Genomic DNA, 19,188 nt, shown 5'->3' on the forward strand with positions numbered 1-19,188 from the left:
CTGAGCGGGATGCTCTGGATGGTGTCCTGTCAAGCTCCTGGCAACCAGTAACATCAGAAAGCTGGGTGTGATGGCCTTTCATACTGCACACGCCAGCATACACCAGCAGCAGCAACACCCACCCTACCCGCCCCGGAACGACAAACAATAGCAGCATAGCCTCCCAACGACCAATAGCAGCAAATTACACTGCCCCCCTCCCAGCCTCCCCCCCCTTCCGTATCAATGGCCTCAGGTGGCAAAGAAAGTAATGGGAAATCCAAAACTTTGACTCACCAGACCATGGAAGAGGTAAAATCTTCCAACATGGTCACCAATTTTGGTGATCACTAAGAGGATTTCCCTTTACGTTAGACCGCGTACTGCTTGATCCGTATTGTTTTTTGCAGGATAAGTAAAGAAAAATGTATCTGATGGCACACAGGTACCATAACAGACAGGGGTTCTAACAAAAGTTTTGGATAGTGATACATTTTAATTGTATGAATAAGGTAACCCATCACATTACATAGTTTTGGTAACTTTTTACATTTGGTCAACCTAAGATAGTCAAACTCCAGTGGTAGTGCCATGTGAAGCTTGTGACGGACTGAACCGTCACTGGGGCTGCTGGAGGAGCCTGAGGGCTAGCCTCCTACGGACTATGGACCAGAACTATGGAGACCCCCCTCAGACCTCTTGGGGTTACATTGAACAATTCTACTAGGATACATGTGGAGTGGATATACTGTATGTCTCCCCCGACATTACAGACACACATCACTGTGTTCATTATAGGCAGCAGGCTGGCTGGAGTGACCATTGTTTGCAATGATGGGATTAAGTTCTTATCTAATTAAGGACATTCATCCCAAAGAGTGTCTGGGCATGAAAGACTTCTAATGCGGCACCTAGCTGTCTGGGGGAGGGGACACACTGCACTCTAATCTGATCCTGTCAGGTATAAATTCTGTGTGCTTCCTTTAATAAAGCAGATCTTGGTTTCCACCTCAACATTGGTGTTGTCTAATGATTGAGTGGTTAGGTGTTCTGTCCTAAGATATTGGTTCTGTCCAATAATTAAGCAGGTTTGGGCTGAGGACACTGGGATTCGGGTTCCAGCGGAGAGGAAGCTGTTTTCTGACGGAGGTACCCAGTCGGGGTACCAGGCAGTCCGTCACAAAGCTGTCATTAAAGGAGGTCATAAAGAGGACCTTTACTGGCAAGCAAAGAAAAAAAATGCAAGAGTAAGAAGCTTGGATGATGTCAATGTCAAAGTAAATGAAGAAAAAGGCAGGAAATAGATCAGAATGGAGGAAGTCATCATTTTAACTTTAGAGTCTGGAAGTTATTGTGTGATCAGGCTTCTGTGAGCTCTTCGTGAGACCTCATAGCCCCCTTTTATGCTTTGGTTGTATTAGTTGTGGTTTGCCTAGGAACTATGCCATTGGCACCAGGCTCAAAATAAAGCAATCTGTTATGTAAAGATCAAGACTCACAATCTCAAAACACAGACCTTACCAGTTATTACCCAAGTCCAAGTTGCCCCGATTAGTTTCTCATTTTACTCAGACTTCAATCAAACGTATATATTTCTACTTAGCTTAAAGCCCAACTCCAGGCACGATAACCTTACCCCAGCTAAAGCAGTCAAACATGCAACTGGCAAAAAAGTATTCTACCACCATGCAGACTTTCTTCTATACTCAGCAAATCTTCTCCACCTGCAAAATACATTTTGTTATCCAAACTATGTCACAGTCTAACCAGCAAATACATCTAAGTTGTATGTGGAGTGATCCTAGTGGAATCATTATGACACTAAACTCAGGAGTTAAATCTTAAAAATGCATTCAAGTACTTTAACTATTAACAAAACTGCAGCTTATTTGTGTATCACTCAGTTGTAGATCCTCAAGGTTAGGGAACCAAGAAACCAGACAGAAATTTAAAGTGTAGGTTAAAAAAAAATAAAAGGCGTTTATTGAAAACTACAATAAACAGGAAAGGCAAAAAACAATGGAAACAGTCCAGGATGTCGTCAGTGCCAAGCAAGAGGTCAGAAGTCAAAGCAGGTAGTCAGCCAAACCAGGTCAGGGAACACTGAGAGCAGGATAAATGGAAGCAATAGCCGGAGTCGGGAACCAGGAGATCAAGCAGCCAGAGTCGGGTTCATACACGAAGAACAGGAACAATTGCAGAGCACTTGGTAGATCAGAACAACGCAAGGGCATAGGCTGAAAGGACAAGCTGATGTTAAATAGTAAGCTGGTGTTTGCATCATCTCTCTGAGACAGGACTTTGTCAAAAGTTTTGTTTGTAGTTGCAGAATGCTGATGTTAACTGGTTTGAGCATAAAGAGGGCGCCAAAGAGGAACGACGGTGTCAGATACCAGAGCTTGTTATACCTAACAAAAAGTGGTATATGTGGAGTTTGGGTGAGCAGGATTAAAGTGTTCTGTAGATGTGTAGAAGTGTTGTGTACATGTGCATATATGAGAACACCTCACTACAGAGAGTTGCAATGGAGTTGGGTCTTTGTAGCTAGAACTGGATAAGACTGAAGTTAGTGATAAGCTAATTGTGGGTGTGTGTTACAAACCCCCGAACATGAGGGACGAAGAGGAGGCTCACCTACATTCCCAAATAGAAATAGTTGAGAAGCAGGGAAACGTTGTTGTAATGGATTATATCAATTATCCGGACATTGATTGGCTAAATGGAACCACTCATTCTATAAAGGCTGGACATTTCCTAAACCTGCTGCGGGACAATTTCATGGATCAGATGATAGGTGTCCCAACCAGGAAGAATGCAATTCTAGATCTACTGATTTCAAATAATGCAGACTTAGTTGCAGAAATAGCAAACTTCGATAAGCTGCATCATTTAGTGTATGACACTAAATGGGACAAATGATTTCTAACAATGAACACTGATGAGAAGTGGGGTTGTTTTAGGAATACATTGCGAAATGCCATTAGCAAGTGCATACCATTGGGCAACAAAAATAAAAGAACGAGAGCTAAACCTGCATGGCTGAATAAAAGGGTAAAACATCATATCAACGAGAGGAAGCTGGCATTTAAAACATATAAAATGAAGGGGACAACATTGGCATCCCAGAGCTACAAGGAATGCAATAAGAGTTGTAAACAAATAACTCTTGGTGGCAGGATGGCAGCAGGAAGCAAAGTCTGCCCCATGTGATCCAAAGGGGATTATAGGAAGACAGTCTCTGTTGTCTGTCATATCCCTCCCATAATAAGGAAGTTATACCATTATTAGAATATAATTTAGTAAAGAGGTGTAGTACTTCTGTAATAGGCTATTTGTGACACTGGGGGCATACATACACACCAACACATTTCTCTTGGATCCTGATGCTGCATATCTGGGTCTCACTAATCCATACATATAAACCCACTTCTGCATACATGAAACCCGTGGGGGACCATAATGAACAACGTATCAATCAGAAGTGAGTTGAAGTTATGAAAGGGCAATTCGAAACACCTACCTGATTAATTGCATACAAGCTCTTGGTCTTAACAGCTAAACTCCAGGTTTAGCCAAAACATATTTTCAGGATGCTTTACCAGTAGTGATGGGTCAAACACCCCCATGTTCGGTTCGTATTCGAACACCCAAGTTGGCAAATAGTTGCGCTAGGAGAAATAATGTGTCAATGATTACCAGCTGCAACAATGTGTGATAAAAACTCCCTTTTGAGAAAGTCCAGAAATGACGAAACGCGTCAAGGGCAATACCGGGACTTGCTCCTATAGACCATAAGGCTCGTATGGCTGAGTGCTCCTACCACTCAATGTTTTTATATTCTCTGTTCTTGTAAGTGCGGAAATTTTGGTTTAAAATAAATGCTTTAAAATCGCTGCACTTAGGAGTTTTTTTCTTTTTCTTTTTCCCCTTTCCTGTTATTGAAAACCCCGGTGGACGGATACTGCTGCGGTGTAAGAAGGGTCAACCGGAGGTGAACGAGAGATTGGCGTCCAACCCGGCTTTTCAGACATTGAGTGTGGAAATGGACGTTATACCAAAACTACAAACGGTTGTTGAAGAGACTCCTCTGAAACCTATCCATTTTTTAATCACGTAATCCTAGTTGGAATCCAGGAGGACAAATAAGTAATAACATCCCCCACATATTACTATCTAACAGTTGGGGTGAAGCAGAGGACTGTTTGACTGATTTATGTTGCCATAAGGATTGACCCTATGTGAGGACTTAATTGCGTTGACTTAATATTGACCCATTTTGTTTAATTTAAGCTGTCAGTTGTGACTACACCCCAGATCTGGGGTTGCTTAGGGGTGCCGACTCCGCTTGCATTTCTCGGCATTTAGATGATTGCTTCTAGTATCTTGGAAATGTGCAAGGACAGACCCCCCTCATTGTCCCATCCATAATCAAACTAATATTTCTTTCATATGATTGCTTGTTTACGTAATTTAATATATGAACTGATTACACACAACAAATCATTTGCAGATAATGACATAAAGTCACATTCAATGGTACAAACACTGTTACACTAATGCTAGGAAGGGTTTGAATATTTAATACACCCACTTAAGGTTTTTTGCGGGACATTATATCAGTGGACGAACAAATCTAAGTGTTTCTGTTGCCCACCGACCCACGTTACACCGTTTATTTTACACACAAACAAAATTAATTTCACTCACAGAACAATCACTTTTTATTCATTTATAATTGCGGTGTAGTGGATGAACAAGCCTTTAGTCATTCACCGACACATAATACACTGTTGCGGTTGCACACAAAGGTTGTCATATTGAATACTAATCACCAATTCTAATTAAGTATCACACAGGTTTATTCAATAATTCACTCACATATATATGTTAATGTGTGCTTTAGAAGATTAGCAATACCAAGCGCAACATGTCAGTATTATTGTATTAGAACACCCGAACGGCCGAAAAGTTAGAACACGAACTCGAACCTAATGCAATTCAATGGGGGTCGAACTTTTGAAAATGATTGTCCCCTTTTAGAGAGCTTATATGCAAGTTATTGGCCATAAAAGGTGTATGGGCGTCCGGGTACTGCCCTGGGGGACAGAAATCAATGAAAAAAACAAACAAAAAGACAACGATTTTAAAGGAGTAGTGATTTTAACATCACTTAAAGCAGGGGTGGCAAACTCAAATTCATCGGGGGCCGCATCAGCAGTATGGTTACCCTCAAAGGGCCGGTTGTACGCTCACCCGCACCGATGTACAGGACGGGTGAGCGCAGGGCGGCGTACGGCCGCGTAGTCCCATAGAGAAGAATGGGGGCTGTGTACTAATCACATGCAGCACCTGTCCTTCCCAGGAGCTGCCCGATACGGCCGTGCAGACAGCACGGAGCTGTACGTGCTGGCCGATTCCAGTGTGAATGAGCCCTTAAAAATGTTCCTGGATTTTAAAAAACTGGTCACCTTACCCTGGTGGTCAGTGGGCGCTCTGGTTGGTAGTGAGGGCTCTCCTGTGGCCGCACCAGCCAGTTTGCCCGCAGTAGATCCCGTCACTGAACCCCCTGCGCTAAATGAAGCCCCCAGCCGCAGGTGCAGGTATGTTAAAGGGCTGCACGCTGGGGCCTCACGAGTACCCCTTGAGGAGTGAGCGGCCGCACGATTAGAGAGCCGCATCTGTAGCGGTGCATGTGGCAGAGAGGCGGCGGAGGGAGGGAACCATTGCACCTGCGGCCGGGGGCTTCATTTAGTGGTGGGCAGGGGGGGTGACGCCCGCGGGCCCTCGGCTGGTGGTATTCAGCATTGCTGTATAATCATTATACAGCAATGCTGAATACCACCCAGCTACAGTCCCCCAATCCCCCCAAGCCAGCCATCACCCACAGACTCCCCAACCTTACCTACATCCAGGCTGCAACACCTCTCCACCAGGCTAACAGTGATCACTGTCAATGACAGGCAGCCAGCCGCCTGTTGTATTCGGATCCCCGCACAGCACACACGCCGGAACATACAGCTGTCCCTCCGTGTGTGTCACAGACTTTACTGCAGTTCATTGTACAAAGTTTTTACAATGAACCGCAGTAAAGTCTGTGACATGGAGCTGGAGGGACAGCTGTCAGTACACACTGCGGGACGGGTGGCTGCGGCAGAACGTGGATGGAGAGTCGGGAGTCGCGACACTAATCTTGGGGGGGGGGGCAATTGCCCCGTTGCCCCCCTGGATCCGCCACTGAGGAGGAGAACCTTGGCTGAGTGGGTGTTCGGCAGTGGGAACCCGTCCACACAAGCGGGTGGCTGGAGACGGAAAGAGAGAGGGGAGAGCCGAAGGTCCGTTCCTGTCACTGCTGTGTCTGCAGGAGGTAGACTGAGTCGGACTCGGCGGCTTCCGGTCAGCTACTACGGGCGCTTCACATACCTTCTTGTCAGTTGTTGACGTCACTGCACCTGCGCGGCTCCTCGTCTCGTCCTCAGTGCACTTGCGTGGCAGAAGATATCGTCTCTGAAGCTCTTTTCTGCGCCTGCGTGCCCATCAGTGAGCTTTGAAGTGGTACGGCGGACCTGGGCTCGCGTGCCAGCAGAAACGGCCCCGCGACCCAAAAGGCATGTTTTTGACAATTCTTTTATTAAAAAAAAACAACGCAAGAAATGGATCCACCGATGTAATCCAGGGTCAATCACGACGTCCAGCGTTGTCCACGACGACGACAAAATAAAAAATAAATCAATAAAAAATAAATAGAAATAATAATTTTTTTTAAAAACGCCGTCCCCTGTCAGGTCCGCTACCCGCTGACTCCCGCCGCATAATGGCATTTTGACAGATGCCGGCAAAACATAAACAATTGGGCGGAGCTAGCGGTGATAGCTAGCTCCATGCAATTGTGTAATTTGCCGCCATCTGATAGGCAAGACATGATTGGGCAGATTCATCATGACTATGCCCAATCATGGCTCCAAATGAGTACTGAGCACTGATTGGGCAAAGTCTTGCACCTAAACAGTTGGGTGGAGCTGGTTGTCAATGCTAGCCCCACCCAATTTTTTAAATTATTATTATTATTTCTATTTTTTTTATTTATTTTTTATTTCATTGAGTCGTTGTGGACAACGCTGGACGTCGTGATTGATGCTGGATTACGTCGGTGGAATACACAAAGGTGAGTGGGAATGCCGAAGCCCTCATGCACACTACGTAACAAAACGTTGAGTTCAGGTGCGTTTGGAGCTCATTTCTAGACATGTGCTCCAGCAAAAAATTCGTTTAGTTTAGTTTCGTTTTGAAAAAAAAAAAAATTGTTTCGTTTAGTCTCGTTTTTCGGGTCCGAAATTAAATTAGTTTCGGACGAAATTCGTTTATGAAAGACTGTAGACTTCTTCTGCAGACTGTAAAAAAAAAAATTCATTTTGCTGCAACAGAATTCGTCCAATAACGAATTTCGTTGCAAAATGACATTAGGGGGGGAAAAAATGACATTTTTTTTTAGTCTGCAGAAGATGGAAAAAAAAAAAAGCCTGAGGTTCCCCCCAATTCATAGCGGACCCTTTAGGTCTGGTAGGAATTTTAGGATGCCATTTGAAAAGCAAGGAAAAAAAAAAAAAACTTTATCCTTTACTTGGCCTGGCATGGAATTGAACCTACAACCTTAGCAATGGCAAGCCTGTCCTCTAACCACTACTCTATAGTCTCTGTACTGTAAGCATAGAAGCATTTTACATATATGAATATCAAAATGACATTAAGGGGAACAAAAATGACTTTTTTTTTTTTTACAAAAGCAAAGGAAAAAAACACAAAAAACTTTATCCATTACTCATCCGGGCGTGGATTTGAACCTGCAATGTTAGCAATGGCAAGTCTGTGCTCTAACCGTTACTCTATAGCCTCTGTACTTTAACTATAAATGTGTTGTAGAGGTAAAATGTTGTCATTTCTAAACATGCCTGGACTCATGTAATGCATTCTATGACTGAATGCACACCCAGGCATCCAGCAGCGTCTAGGTGCCTTCAGGCTAGCTCAATTTACCCAAAATAGAAACTTTTGTTTTCCAGGTCCGACTATCCCAGTTTTATGAGCCTAAACGCGTATAAAAGCATGCAAACACGACTAAGCACGGCAGAGAAAAAAGTGATCTGGGATGCATAAAGTTGTTTATACTTACCAGATAACTTCTGTTAGACTGATGGTCTACATTTATGATTGAGGAGTTAACGCCCAAGCCACCACTGTGCCAGAATGTCATTGAACACTTATATATCCAGTGAAGGGTATTGTTAATGTCACAGCATACAAAGACATGTAAGATAAATGCCCCCTTTCAAACTTGTGGCAATAATTTGGAGTAGGCCCTTTTCTGTTCCATCATGTTTGTGTTCCTGTGCACAAAGCAAGCTTCATAAAGTCATCGTTTCATTAGTTTGGTGTTGAGGAACTTTAAAGGCCTTCTAAGAGTTCAATCCTACTGAATAGAAACTCTGTGCTCTAGGTCTCCTCAATACCTGACCTCATAAATGCTCTTTTGGCTGAATGGGCACAAATTCCCACAGATGCACTCCAAAATCTGGTTGAAATCCTTCCCAGAGAAGTAAAGCACATGGGGTGTGTGTTGGGATTTGGAGAACACCATATTTATGCTTATAGTTTTGGAATTGGATGTCCAACAAGCCCATGTAGTTGTGATGGTCAGGTGTCCACAAACTTTTGGGGACGCAGTGTATATAGATACTCTGATTGTGGTATATAGGTACTCTGATTGTTGTCTAGGTCTTTTAAATACCTATAGAAACTCTGTGATCTAGGTCTCCTCAATACCTAACCTGACCTCATAAATGCTCTTTTGGCTGAATGGGCACAATTCCCTCAGATGCACTCCAAACTCTGGTGAAAAGCCTTCCCAGAAGAGTAAAGCACATAGTGTGTGTGTTGGGATGGGTGGGGGGCACTGCATATTTATGCCTATGGTTTTGGAATTGGATTTCCAACAAGCCAATAGAGATGTGATGGTCAGGTGTCCATAAACCTTTGGGGATACAGTGTATATAGAGTAAAACAACGAGCACAATGAAATCTTACAGCTTCCTGATAAGATGTTGCTGTAATACGGCTTAATATCATACGTTGCAAATGTGTGATAATATTTGGAGAAGTGTAACTGTATTGATACCATAAGATCGCAATCTTCTTATCAATATTTCATAACATCAAACGGTTGATATATCTTTTGTTCCATACTACACAGGTTGCAGATACATAAATGCAGTTTAATACGTTTTATAGCTGAAAGAAGAACTCCAGGCAAAACCTTTATTAACCCTTGCAATAGGGCTACCCCCACGCTATTATACTCACCCAATCCTAGAAGCCGGCTATTATGCTTTATATATATTAAATATATGTATGCATGTAAAGTGAGGTTGACTCCAATTAATGCCCATGGTTTTGGAATGGGATGTCAAACAAGCATGAATAGTTGTAATGGTCAGGTGTCCACCATATATATTGGATATACAGTATTATATATTAGGGATGAGCAAATCTGTCAAGGTTCAGTTTGCACAAAAGAGAGAAGGACTTTCCATGTGCATTTAAGGGCTACCTTGAAAATACAGAAATCCTTTAATAATACAGGCTTGGGGCAAATGCCTCTTGATCCGAACAGTTTCCTCCTTCTACTTGTTTCCCACAGTCCCCCCAGCGCTGGTGCCGGTCTCTGATCCACTGCAGGCTCCTCGGGTCCCACGGTGTTCAGTCCGACGTGCGTGCCCCCTGCTGCATCCACCCAGCTTCAGCGTTGCTCTCCTCCTCTCCCCTCCGATGATCTGGGCTGCACATGCGCCCGCCCACACTTCCTTCTTCACAGCGTTCGGGAGCCGGAACTTCTGCTGCCGGGAGCGAGTGGCGCTGACATAGGTAAGTTAATTGGTGTTGTCCAACTTTTTTTTTTAATATGTTGTGGCATCTATCTACTGCTTACTTTAAAAAAAAAACGTAACTTCTACTTTAAAGTTAAACATGGTGTTACACAACAGAATGATTTTCCTGGGCAGCCTCAGTGACAACAGCGACTCTGGCAGCACATTATGGGCTGTGGAATTACTTCTTACTTTTATAGTTGTATAGTTTTATAGTTGAGTGGCTCACAAAGTCTTCTTTATTCTCATTCTCCCTGATGCAGAGCATGCAGTTTTCTGCAACACCTTCAAATGCACCCTCTTCTTCCTCCTCCTCTACTGCTAAGTCCCACAAATTGACATGAAGGAGTTGACTGATTTATTTCATCCCATCATCATCAGTAATTTGCTGCAGGAGGATGCACAAGAATTTATGTGATCCAAAATTGAGCAAGAGCATGCTAGGAGCAAAGAGAGAGAGGACGTTAGATCGGGAGCAACAATTAGCTGTGATTTTCCGGAAGCTTATTATCAAATGGGTTTGAGTGATGAGGAGGGTAGAGATGATGACAGACTGTAGTTGGGTGCATTAGGCTGTAGGGGAGGAAAATTAAGGAAAGGCAGAACAGCAGAGAGGTAGGACTTCATCTGGGGGCAGGAGCAGTTTGCAGAGGACTGAAGAAAGCAGCCATCCTATTCCATTGGCTGTCACTGTCCCACAGTTACAGATCACTGGTATCCATAGGGGATCAGGCCTCTGCAGTCTGGTCCTTTTTTCACCTACTTGCTGCCGACAGTAACATTGTGGTTGGCAGCTTCTGGCATCAGCATTTTCATCATGGTAAATCTACCAGTCATTTGGGTACCACATGCCTGACAAGACACATGAATGTGCACCAAAAGCTCAGTGGGGAAGCCCATCAATGACTAGACATGAGCGATTCGTTTCGTTACGAATCAAAATTTGTACGAATTTTCCGGAAATTCGTAAATTCGGAAGCATCCGAAATCCGAATTGCAGTTTCCGAATTATATCCGAAATACGAAATTCCGTTAACGAATTTTGGATCCAAATTTCTTTGAAACAGGAACTAACCCCTGTAAATGAGGTTGAACAACATGACAAGATTTTTTTTTAATCCGAAATACGGATCCGCTTCTGCTGAGGGTTGCATTACAATACACAGGCAGGAAATACGGAATTCCGTTGACGGAATTTCGTTCTGTTACGAACATTCGTTATATTGAATTTAAAAAGCAAAGTACATTTATATTGGAGTTGATGGTAGTTTTTTTTTAAATCCGAAATCCGAAATTCGGATCCGGAATCCGTTAACGGAATTCGTATTTCGTTTTGGTTGACCAATCATAGGTTTTCTCTTCTGTTGCTGACCGTTGCATTACAATACACAGGCAGGAAATACGAAATTCCGTTGACGTATTTTCGTTCCGTTACGAACATTCGTTATATTGAAGTTAAAAAGCAAAGTACATTTATATTGGAGTTGATGGTAGGATTTTTTTTATCCGAAATTCGGATCCGGAATCCGTTAACGGAATTCGTATTTCGTATAAAAAAAACAACTACCACATCGACTCCAATATTAACAAAGGTATTTTTGCTTTTTAACTTCATCATAATGAATGTTCGTAAAGTTACGAAAATGTGCCGAAACTAACGAAAATTCGTATTTCGTACGAATCCGAATTGAGTTTCGGATACAAATTACGAAATACGAAATAACGGATATTCCGAAACGGAACGAACCGGAACAAATTTTTTTACAGCGCACAAGTCTATCAATGACCCGCCCACCTACAACCCCCCCTCACCCCCCCGCCCTTTCACTTCCAGCCCGCATGGATGTATGTGTCTCCTGAGCCCACCAGACCCTGCCATTGCCACTTTAACAGAGCTGTTTCTCCTGGTTTGGCAGGGTCGGGTGGGTCCTGTCTCATGCTGCTCCTGGCTTCCTCGTTCCCGGGGTCTGGCCCTCTCCCTGGCCTTTGAACTCTTCAGCACAGCCAGATCCTGCTGAGAAGAGCCCTGAGATGGTGAAGATGCGGGTGTCAGGCATGTGCCACTAATGAAGAAAATGTGTCTATTGTTATTGGGAACCAGTGATTATTAGCACACATAATAATAATAACAACATGTCTGACAATCTTTTCTCATTTTTTAAGGAAAGGTTTGTAACTAATCATTTCATTAAGACCGGGACTAGCAGTCACTCCAAGATTATATATCCATTGTGTCTCACATTGGAGTATTTTGTTCTCAAAATCACCCCCTCTTGGGTCAGGTCTAACATGCTGAAGAACAACAAACGTAAATAAAGAGACATCAAAAGGTGATACAACCCCATGTGATGACTGATGGGTGTTGTCATTTTTCCATTTGATGCAAGATATACATGATCCTGTATGAGTTTACGAAAGGCCCTTGATGTCTTCCCAACGTAGAACAAGCGCATGCCATCAAATACACCACTCCCATTGTATTACAGTCTGTGTAGTAATTAGCCATACAATTTCTACCATTAGGAAGTACAATGTCGCTCGATTGGTGTACCCGTGGACTCTGATTGCAACCATTGCAGCTAAAGGTGCCTTTACAATTACTATGACTTACCAATGTGTCCTCCCTGTAGAAACCATGAACCATATAATCTCTGAAAGATTTTAAATGACGAAAGACCAATTCAGGTGTCTTTCTCACATATTTCCATACCGTGTCATCCTTCATTAAAAGGTGCCAGTGTTTGTTTAGGATATGTCTGATTTGTGAGTGATCAGTAGTATATTTGATGAATAATTTTACCATTTGGACACTGTTATCTTGCTTCGAGTTAGCATATAGCAGTGATTCCCTTGATTGAACACATGTTCATTTGTATGCCGCTTCCATGATTTGCTATAGCCTCTTTTTATGAGTCTCTCTTTTAGTTGTTTAGTTGTCATATGGAAAGTCTTCGCCATGTGTGCAGTTTCTTTTTAGCCTTAAGTACTGACTATATGGTATGCTGTTTTTTAAAGGCCAAGGGTGGGAACCACTGGCGTGCAGTATTGTGTTCCCTGCTGTTGATTTCCGAAAAACAGAAGTCCCCAAGGATCCAACTTCTTGAACAAAGATTGTCATTTTGAGAAAAGTAATTTGCTTCTTGTTCCGGTGCATAGTAAAATTCAGGTTATAGTTATTGACTATTAAGTGTGAAAAGAATGTCTCTAGTTCATTTTCTGATCCTGTCCAGACCAGTACAATGCCGTCTATATACTGGTACCAAAAAAGAATAGACTGTATAGACGTTCATCCACAAAAAGAGTCCTCTCCCACCTCCCCAGATAATGTTAGCATAGGAAGGTATGCAGCACGTCCCCATTGCCACACCCTGTATCTGGAGGTAGTGGGTCTGGTCAAAAGTAAACACGTTTCTGGTTAATATGTGCTGAAGTATCTCTAGAACAAAATTATTGTATGACCAGGAAGAGCAGGGACGTTTATTTAGAAATTCTTTTTTTTACCGCAAGACCTTTTGTGTGGGGTATAATGCTATAAGGGCATCAATGTTTATTGCGACTAGCCATGCATTATTTGGGATAGTTAATCCTTCAATTAATTTTAGTAAGGCAATGGTATCTTTTATAAAAGAGGGAAGGGCAGCCACATGTACACATAAGTGGTCATTAACTAAACGGCTTTCTTTTTTGGTTTGGCAACCCACTCCGGATAGGATCGGACTACAGGGTAGATTCATGGCGGTTTTGTGTATTTTCGGAGAGCATAAAATGTTGGGGTACGTGGGGGTGTTTTATATCCAAATATTCCAAGGTACTGTTTGTGGTTAGTTTTTGGGAAAAAGCCTGATATATTATTGTTAGAAATTCGTTCTGGTACTCAATAACTTTTGACTCTTCTATGACTTCACACCAATGGGAGTTTTCTAAAATTCTCAAGCACATTTCCTTATAATTTTGAATATTCATAAGGACTACAATATTGAGGTTTGCTTGTAGATTTTTCAAGGCATGCCTTTGACCTATTGATAAGTTATTTTGTTCACTTTTTACTTGTTTAGGTAGTTTCTGTAAAAAGACACCGAACATGTCAAGCCTTAAAATTGTGCGCGCCCGCGAAACCTCAAAAAACGACAATACCCAAAATTGGCCATAGGTAACGCTTTAAAAGCTTTTACTGCTCATCAGTTTAGTGTTATAAGTGATTGTAACAATTGTTGTTTTTGCGCATTTGACACGGAATTTACGTTTTTTTTTCTTTATGTATATGTGACTTTTATTATTTTTTTCACTTTCTACATTTTTTTTTACACTTAATGTTATTGCTATCACATAGGGGGATAACAATCCCCCTATATAATAGCAAAGGCACACTGACAGGTCCTCTTTATGGAGACATTAGGGGTCTCTAAGACCCCTTATGTCTCCTGGGGACCCCCGAAGAAGCTGATGAAGCAGAGATCTGCATCATCAGCTTCTTTTCTCTGGCTATAGCAGCCAGATGACTGACAGGTGAATGCGGAAGTGATGTAATACACACCACTTCGGCATTCACACTACGGAGGGAGAGCAGCAAGGAGAAAGATGCTGATCTCGCTCCCATCTTCCTCCTGACACCCTCCAGAGCCGTCTCGGGCCGCAGATGGGGCAGAGGATCCCGGGATTGAAGGTGAGGATGCAGGAGGGGGGGCGGCGGTGGGACAGCGACGGCTGCACTAGAGGGGGGGACTGGCGCACGCAGGCAGCACATACAAGTGATCATCAGGCTATCAAGCCACCGATCACTTGTATGTGAAACAGCCGGTAACGGTTGTTTACAATGAACGGGATTTTTCTGACCATGCCCGGCTGCGCGCAGAAAAAAAAAGCCGTCTAATTATGGCAACCCGCCAATGTGAGTTTGCGTCCGTCCGTTTTTTTACAATGGGCGGATGGCAAGCGGTTAAGGTTAGCTTCCCATTTGGTTTTTAAAGTTTCATCTGTATGGGGGCACAATAGGAAATATTTGTACACGTAAGCCCCATGGAACTTTACTATTATCTACACTGAGTGGCCAGATTATTATGACCACCTGACGTTTGTAGGCAAATTAGCTATATTTAGCTATAATTTCGCACTGATTTTTTTCTGAAGATATGGGTAAATAACGCGATTTAACAGCCTTTGAACGTGGGATGATTGTTTCCGCTCAAGCCATGGAGCGAGTATCAGCAAAACAGCAGAATTCGTTAAATGTTCAAGAGCAGCTGTTGTTAAAGTGTTTAAAGACTGGACTGTCAGCCGAAAATCTGGGTCTGAACATGCGAATTGTGGCCGTCAGCGACTAGTCAATGTTAGGGCAGAACGGAGAGCGGCAAGACTGGTACAAGACAACAGAAGAGCAACAGTGCAGTGTCAGATTCCTCGCATCACCTTTCAACATCTCGTGGAGTCACGAGGTGGCCCAACTAAGTCATCTCGTGGAGTTATCTCGTGGCCCAACGAAGTACTGATGGGGTGTTCATAATAATCTGGCCACTCAATGTATATATTTCTTAAAGTAGCCCTTGTGCCAAAAAGAGGTTGTTTTTCATTCAAAACGGCATTTTAATTTATATATCACCATATTTGTACCTGATTCTTGTGATGATATATAATCACATTAAACCTTCCCATGAGTTACTAAAATAATCAGACATGGTTATTTATCAACTAATAAATATTATTATTCTTTTCTTCCTCCAATTGGTCACACCAACATAGCAGGACATTAGATATTAATGCAGTGATATTTTGTATAAATATTCCAGTATATGTAATTATGATATATATTGTGTTATAGTTTTGTACTTACCTTCATGTATACTTATTTATGTAGAGCATCCTCTCCCTCCCTCCTGAAGAAGCCTCTATATTGGGCGTGAAACGCGTTGAGGAGCATTGGCACTCTTTGATACCATGACATCATGATAATATCGCATTATTTGGACTCTTTGTGGTCATCGGGCACAATCTGCAGGTATTTATATAAGGGAGGTCATGAGTGTATGATAAATTTGAAGGAAGGATCACTTTTTGTATGTGTTTTAACTATGTAAAACTAATTTTTTAACTTTGTACCAATAAATATGTTGTTTTAATACAACACTGTATTGACCATCAGTGGTGTTCTTGATACCTAAAAAGCCCTCACATATGTTTTAATATTATAAAAGAGGTATGACAGTAGTGGCTAGACCACTGCTGCCATGACTTGCGGCAATATTTAGCACTATCTTTTACAAGATGTGTCTCCTGGAAGAAAATTATTTTAGCATTAGATAGTTGATTTTGAGTGAAAGCCAACATACCTTTGTGTGGTGTAGCCATACTCCTACTATTCCAAGATAGAAAACCACAGGTGTTAGTTGCTATTCTTCAGTTTGATCATAATGTTACTTGGATCTAAGTGGAAAAATAACAAGTGAGAGCTGTCATAAAAATGACCTAACCTGGTAATTATAATGCAGAACATCGACAATAATAAACGAACAATTAGAAACCAGGAATTTGCGCTGAAAAAAATCCCAACATGGTATTACCTGCATTAACATAACACATGTGTGTAGGTAATTTGACCTAATGGGAGCCATTGAGAAGTAGGATTTGTGGCTTAAAGTGACATTAAACCCTCAGATTTTTTAACATAAAACAATACTGTAATGTGTGCCTTACTGTAATCCATGGTTGTTTCCCTTCTCTTTGCTGCTCTTCCTTTTAAATCTGTATCTGTTCTCATGCTGGGCAGAACTTCTGTTTTGCAGCAGACTGCCTTGTCTCAGGAATGGATACACGGTGTCTGTGTATACGTTTGTATAGGCTTGAAACCTGAGCCAGCACTACAGGAAGAGGCCCTGAGCTGAAAAGGGAAGTTCTCCCCAAGCATGAGAAGACATGAGGATTTAAAAGGAAGAGCAGCAAAGAGAAGGGAAACAACCATGGATTACAGTAAGGCACACATTACATTATTGTTTTATGTTAAAAAATCTGAGGGTTTAATGTCACTTTAAGTGGTATCCCTAAGATTGCCTTAGAACCCTAAGGCAAGGTAAAGTCTCAGGATTAATATAGACCTCAAACTCTTTTGTAAGTGGGATGAGCTCAGCTTGGGCCACACTCAGTCCAAACATGAGCTCATCCAAACACACAGAACATAAACAAAGGAGCAGGATGCTTGCACAGACAAGACAAAATTTACCTCATATGGGAACATGGCTATACCAGAAAAAATTAATTTACCTAATATAGCTATGTAGCCATATAAGGTTCATGACATTACTGGAGGCATGAAAAGAGCTTCCTTCCATGTTCATTAGGAGCTCCTTCTGGGTTCAGATGAGCTCAGGTTTAGACAGGATTCAAACCTGAGCTCATCATTATTTGTAAGTATTATAATGTTTACTACTGACAACTAGTGGTAACAGTGAAAGTCAAACTAAGGATAGCAAATTATCCAATACCTGTAACACAATTGTTAGCTATACCAAATTTTGGACAGTTAGCATGCTTTTGTGGCAGTGGAATGTTTGACTGCTTTATCTGGGGTAAGGTTATTGTGCCTGGAGTTGGGCTTTAAACTATGTAGAAATATACATATGTTTGATTGAAGTCAGATAAAAAAAGGGAAATTAATCAGTCAATTTGGACAGTTGCACTTGGGTAATAACCAGCAAGGTCTGTGTTTTGAGATTATGAGTCTTGACCTCTACATAACAGATTGCTTCATTTTGAGCCCAGTGCCAATGCAAACCGCAGCTAATAAAACCAGAGGTATAAAAAGGGGCTATGAGGTCCCTGAGACGTAAGGAAGATTCTCACAGAAGCTTGAATACACAGGACTTTCAGACTTTAAAGGTAAAATGATGACAACACCTATCTTACAACATGGAGTTACCTCTCTTGTAGAACCTTAAATGTGTTTTCTGCATTCTGATCTATTTTCTGCCTTTTTCCTCCAATGTCTGGCTCCTGATTTATTTTTTCATAGGCATCATCCAAGTTTCTCACTCTTGGGCCTTCTTTCCTTTGCTAGTAGTGGTCCTTTGTATTACCTTCTTTAAATTAACAGTATTACATGGCCCAAACATTGGAGTTTGGTGGTCCTAAGTTGCTAAACTTATACAGTTGCCTAAACTATGTAATATGTTGAGCTAACTTATTGATACAATTGAAATATATCTTAATCCAAAATATTTGTTTAGATTGCGATAGAGATGGAAAAGGTTAGAACCCCTGCCTGCTTTGCTGCCTGTGTCCCATCAGATACATTTCCATTCACTTGTCCTGCAGAAATAGAGCAAATGAGCAGAAAGCCCTTCAAAGTCAGGGGACAGCCTCTTAGTTGTCATCAAAATAGGTGACCCCATTGGAAGATTTAACCTCTTTAATGGTCTGGGGAGTCAACATTTTTGGATTTCCCATCACTTTAGTAGGTGAATCTCAACGGGGACACAGACAGCAATAAAATGCTGGGCGCATACAGATCTTCTTTTATTAGTGTTATTCTATCCTTAATATCCAGTGTTGAAAAAGTCCATCTCATTGAACAAGCTGACCACTTCTGTGAGACTGCTTACATATACTAGAGCATCCCCAATGGAAGAGGGGCCTTGAGATAATAACAACTTCATAGGAAGCAGTAAGGAGCCCACACCAATGGCTAATGAGTACAAATCAATATTTTATAAGATAATCAGTAGAAAACCAAAATGTTTTGGGGTCAGACACTCACCCTTCATCAGGGCTGTTGTAGCCCTGATGAAGGGGGAGTTTCTGAAGCCCCAAAATGCGTTGGATTTGTACTCATAATGTAATAAAATATCATTTTGGACTCCTTTGCCATTGGTGTGATGTCCTTTCTGCTCGATATATGGTTAACAATGAAAACCTGACAGCGGTTCTAAATGTTTCCAACTCTATTCACTAGAAATAGAAAAAAAAATGTAAATAGGAATATTTTAACTCTTATACTACATAGTTGTCCAGTGAACTAAAACAAATTGTACAGACGAAGTGCCAGACCAAAACAGATGTCAGATAACAGAGTCCATAAGAAAGTTTAATGACTGTGTTGATCAAACAGCCAAAGCATTTTGGGAGCAGACATAGCGCCCTTCCCCAGGGCTTAAAAATTTTCAAAATGAATAGTTGGACTCCAGCATTGGTAATTTTCCCAAATTTTTGCAGGGGGGCATTCTAACTCCTGCCAGCATTCTACTCATTTTAAAAAATGTGTCCAATCCTTCAATTTCATAATTTAAGAGTCAATTACCTGGTTTTT

The 19,188-nt window shown here is 41.8% G+C and overlaps 1 long non-coding RNA gene across 1 annotated transcript in view; it reads right to left on the minus strand.

The window, feature by feature from the left end:
• Positions 1-2,311: 2,311 nt before the first annotated feature.
• The window catches only part of LOC108797217, a 19,723-nt gene continuing 2,846 nt past the window's right edge, over positions 2,312-19,188 (minus strand). Inside the window, exon 3 of the long non-coding RNA XR_001941867.1 lies at positions 2,312-2,322. This is a non-coding gene — a long non-coding RNA (uncharacterized LOC108797217). The remainder of the gene's footprint in view (positions 2,323-19,188) is intronic.

The sequence above is a fragment of the Nanorana parkeri genome, unplaced genomic scaffold (assembly GCF_000935625.1).
Source record: "Nanorana parkeri isolate BGI_ZX_2015 unplaced genomic scaffold, ASM93562v1 scaffold1244, whole genome shotgun sequence".
NCBI classification, from domain to species: domain Eukaryota; kingdom Metazoa; phylum Chordata; class Amphibia; order Anura; family Dicroglossidae; genus Nanorana; species Nanorana parkeri.